Genomic DNA, 5,913 nt, shown 5'->3' with positions numbered 1-5,913 from the left:
CCAATGCCACTGAAAACTCTCATAGAACATTTAACAGCCAATTTTACAGTTCTCATCCAGCAATATATATTGTTATTTAAACACTAATTGAAACACAATCAGAAACTTCATTAAAAATAGCAACGATAGAACAGGATAAAAAAAAAAGAAATAGAACAAAAGGAAAAATGAATTAATATTCATAATAAATATTTATGGTATGTAGCAAATAAAAGTTCAAGTAATTTATTAAAATATTTAGAGTATGTTGGATTACGTTATCCTGCTATAACTAATTTATAGATCACTCATTTGTCAATACTTATTTATTACATTTTTTATACATAGATATTACATTTTTTTTTTATATAATTATATATTTTTTTTAATTTTTTAAACATTTTTATATTACATATCACTTTTTTCTAGAATATTTGTTAAATGATAAATAATAAATGTTATGGCAACGTTGCACGTAAATTCGTTCTCAATCGTATTCTGTTTTGGGTTTTTTTAGGGTCAGTGGTAAGTTCTTTGTTATTTTTAAGTGTTCTCAATCGTTCGGCCAAAAAGGTATAACGTTCTGAATCGTTCGATAGCCCCGACTTCGGCTCTATGACACACACATATTTTTAAACTCCTGTACATTTGTAGGTAAAAAAGGTTTTCCCAAATGACCTTAGATCAATTATTTGGGAAATAAAATACGTATACCAAGATGATGAAAGTGACGAAAAAAATTAAGAAAAGTAGATAAGTATCTATAGTAGAGGGTTCTATAATTTTTTTTTTTATAATTGTTATTTTTCATGCATATTTTAGATTTTTAACGCATATTTGGTTGATTTTTAATGCATATAAATCCGCGTTCTACTGATACGTAATAGCACATTTTATTAAACATTCCAACGATACTTACAACGCCAAATGAAAAACCGATTACAAATTCAGTTGATAAATACATTTTAAAATTAAATGTTAAACGATCCATAATTATTTATTGATAGACTCCTAATGATACATTTGTGTTTATAATATTATGATTTTGCTATGTTCAGATAAAATATAACAAACAACTATTGTTTAATTTATCAAGACGTCAAGTATTAAATTTATGTAAAGACATATATATTTTATTAAGTTATGTAAAATATTGTTTTGAAAATCTATATAAATAGGTATTATCACATTTTTTACCACTTAGATAATATAACTGTGCATTAAAAATATCTTTAACAAATAAAGAGATGTCTTATTGCATAACAATATGCTATATAATTTATTAATAATTAATAATAAAAAAGAGGCTAATAGACATGAGAGTATTCTTTACTTGGGAACGAATACACATGTTGTATTCAAAAATGGAAAAATTCTATATTACAGTTGAATTGATATGCTTATATATCTACGATATTTGTTTTATACTTTTATAGGAGGACGATTGTGAAATTTTTGGATTTAAAAAGCTAATGAAATTACAAATTGTATTTACAAAAATCGTATTACTATTTTTTTCTTATTGTTGGATATACGCGCCAGTTATTACAAAATTAACAACTCATAAAATAGGTTATAGTTTTTATATAGTTATATATATATACATAAAAAAAGAAACAGTGAAGAATAAAATTAGTTCCATAGTTAATATAGTTAGAATTATCAAAGAGAACACTCTTTATAAGAGGTCACTGGAAAGATTATTAGAAAACTAACTTAAAAAAAATTCAATCAGATATACCTTGGAGAGTAGCAGGCTCTCTGTTAATTTCTTCATCTATATATTTGTTTAAATCAAAATAAAATAGGTACTAACTTGCCCCTGAGTAGTATATATACATACATATAAGTAAGTATACTCGTATTATTACATTTTTATTTATACCCATGTCAAAAATATTCCATTTTGGCTTTTTTTTTTATAGATTTATAGTTTAATATAAATTATAATATTTTGTATATTAATAGGTAAGTATACAAAATATTTGTGCAGCTTATTTTTGAAAAAATATCTTAAATTAGATTATTTTATAGATCATTCAACCCTATAGTAATATAGTTTCTTAGTAACGTTGAATTTACGACGCACAATTTTTCAATTCTAAACGCGAATGCCCTTAAATTGCCTAGTTTTTACGCCGTTTTAAATGTTCATAATATTTTAATGAAATATGAACATCGTTGCCCTTATATTATTATTACATACGTATATATTTTGACAACTAAATTTTCAAATATTGTACATAGGGTGTTACAGCGCAACATGAAAATTTCGATAGTTTCATCTTATTTATTAAAGAATTTTAAAATAAAATATAAAAATATTACCTAACCTAACGTGTATATTATTATATTAATGCAATAGTAATGATATGACCATAAGCAAGCACATATACTGTCATGCAGACAGTGTAAATATAAGGGAATTATAAAAAGCAATGATACTAAAATACTAAATAATATTTAGTAAATATATAAGAATAGTGTATTTTAGTAAGTTCCACGCCCACTGAATATCTGGTGAATCCGATGACCCCACAGTTATCCCCTCCATGATGTGAATTGGCGTGCCCCTCCCCTTCAGCCGTGAATTGCCATAATAATAATAATGCAATAATAACAATAATGTGCCATACTTATACCTCACACCCACAATTAACCCAGCGTTAACTTGAGTGTGATCTGCGATATTATGTAAATTTAAATAATAATATTGTATATATATGTATATATATATATATATTATTGTACGTATTTATTTTGTTTTCTACGTATGTAGGTAATTAACACCAAGGACTCAGGAGCCTAATAAATCACATATGTTTGTATATTAAACTAGCGTAATAGTATTGATTATAGAATTTTATAAGCACATCCAAATATTGCAGGTTTTTTTTAATGTATGGGTCACGCAGACGAATTCTGACATACGAATGAATTCGGCCAATAATGATGAAAGTAAGAGAATTATAACTCAACAAAAAACTAATATCTAATGTATGAATAAAAAAATATAATTATATAACGACAACCAAATTAATAGATATAATTTTGTAAAAAGTTTAGCTTCATTTCATAATATTTAAATTTTAAACACCGATTTGATAATGATGTCACCAAAATTTCTATAACGTAATACTCGTCATTATATATTTTGGTAATGACATAAGTAAGTTGGACACCTTTAATGGCTATCTCCATAATATGCCTGCCACCTAGTTCATATAGATACGTATAGGTAATAATTATATAGAAGGGAATCTCCAACTGCTTAAATATGCGCTAAGTATCCAATATATCAGTCATCTACCGTTCACCGACCCACAACACAATCAAGTCGACGACAAAAGTCACGATGACGACGAAAGACGGTCTCAACTACAACAGTTTTACCTTAATAATTCAAGTGAGTACCTACTTCATTTCTATAGTCATACACTCATACCTGTTATATATAGATGGATGTTTTCGATAAAACTTTTAACCGTCCTCCAATATTTCACGTATATAATATGCTATAATTTTACAGTATAATATGGATGCACGAAAAAAAAATTCGGTGGCACGGCCTAGTAGTTTTTGTTTGCAGTTGGCGGTTTGATCGTGGATTGGCCGTATCGAATCATTCGATTAGAGAATCAGAATACACAGTACAGGCTGTTGATTTTCTGCACGCTCGAGGGAGAAAATTATGGGTCACTATTATATACATACCTTCCGAAATCTATCTGACTCAGCGACGAGGAAATCACGGGATTCAACTTGGATAAGGGGAATCTCAGTCTCATATTTGAATGAGGTACCGCTATTTTTTTTTTTGTTATATTTTATTTTATTTATTAATTTACCCGTATTTAAAACAATAAATGATATATCCATATAATTCATTCGATAATATTTGCTATATATTAAACCTCTTTTATACAATATGATTAATTTATCGGTGAAATGATCATGTACTGCAGGTTTAATTAAACTCAATGGATTTATATAAAAAATACGAATCTGAGGTTCCCATTATGAAAGTTAAATCCCGCGATTTCCTCATCACTGGGCCTAATAGATATCGGTAGGTATGTTTCTAAATTTCTAATAGTCCCCTATCGTTGTCTCTCGAGCGTGCAGAAAATCACCAGCCGGTACTAAGTATTCCGATCAACCATTAGAGTGATTGGATACGGTAGAGCCACTATCAAAACGCCGACCGACAAAAACCAGGAGTTGGACTGACTATACCATTTTTTTTTTAATTTGTCCATAAAATATACTGTACATTTATAGCACATTATATACGTGAAATACTGAAGGACAATTACGAGTTTTATGAAATAAAATATCGAAAACATCCATGTATAATATAACACGTATGACTAAAAATAAAGTACTCACTCCAATTATTAACGCAACTGTTGTAGTGCTGACTGTCTTTCGTCGTCCTCGTGGCTCCTTTCGTCAACTTAACTATGTTGTGGATTAATGAACGGTAGACGACTAATATTATTGGATACTCTAATACAGCGTATATCCCTGTTTCGCTTCTCCGCTCGCTTAAACATTAAATAACTAATAAGTAATGAACCACTTGTTTGAAATTTAAATGAGAAATTTTTATTTTACTATTAGTATTACTATTATTGATTATATAAATATTAGTATTTAACGGCAGTTTGATTTAATTTTTTCCCAAAAATATTGTATTTATTATATTATTAATAAATTAATATTTAATTACTATTATAATAATAATTATTAACTTTTGAGTCAATACCTAATAATTTTATCGTATAATAATATGAATAGATTCGTGATTTTAAGTTATATATTAAAAAAAAAAAACAAAATTGATTTTATTAAAATCTAGTTTTACTACTAGTTTTTCACAATTTTTTATTTTTTCCTGATTATTCTGAAAAATATTAAGAATTTTTCCTTTTTACCTACTAAATGGCGTCATTTCAGTTTTAAGAGTGGTGGAGGTGGGGAAATTTTTGACCAGTCCATAATAATCATAAAAATAAACCGCTTGTTAACAATTACATTTGTATCTCAATACATACGCGCCTTCTTAAATAATTGTATACATACGTACTAGGTTAGTAACTATAGTAGTTACTACCACGGTTATCTCAGATAACCGTTAACCGTGGTTACTCTAGGCATAAATAACACATTTTTTTGAGAGATAACTATGAATAAATAATATATATATATATATAAATGTAGAGGGGTACCCAATAGGCAATAGACAATATTACCTATTAGCATTGAGTATTAAAGTCAGAGGGATTGATGCCTCCCTGCCATCTCCCAAATGACGCCCCTGTAAATATATAAATTAGTTTTTATTAGAAACCATTTTGAAAGTAGAAGCTTTAATCATTTTTTCTACTGCCATCACACATACACACACACACACACAGATAAAATACATATGATAAAAATCAATATAATATTCATCGCTCCACTCAGAATCTAAGATAAATTTGATTTATAATGAAACCCCGACTCAGTTCAAAAATAATTCTTTATATTTCCTCTACCATCGTTTCGATTGCTCTATATCATGCACTCACCGGCCCACTCTGATGAGAATATGAGATGAGTGATGTCCACACACATGAAAATTATTGCATTAGAAATTTATAACTTATAAGAACTAACCTTACACATTTATTCAGCAGTTTGAATTGTACGAAAAAAAATATTACACAATTATTATTATATTGTTCTTAGTGTTTCAATTTTCATTTAATTTATATTTAAATAACATTTACCGCTGAATAATTTGAATTTTAAAATTAAGAGATTTATTGTTAATTTTAATAAGTTTTATTTATTCATATTAATCAACAAATTAATTCTTAATTAATATTTAATAGTTATATTATAATATGTATAAACTATTACTTTAATATTATTGTTGAAATGTTCATA

Source organism: Rhopalosiphum maidis, chromosome 2 (assembly GCF_003676215.2).
Source record: "Rhopalosiphum maidis isolate BTI-1 chromosome 2, ASM367621v3, whole genome shotgun sequence".
NCBI classification, from domain to species: domain Eukaryota; kingdom Metazoa; phylum Arthropoda; class Insecta; order Hemiptera; family Aphididae; genus Rhopalosiphum; species Rhopalosiphum maidis.
This window is presented reverse-complemented; position numbering follows the sequence as displayed.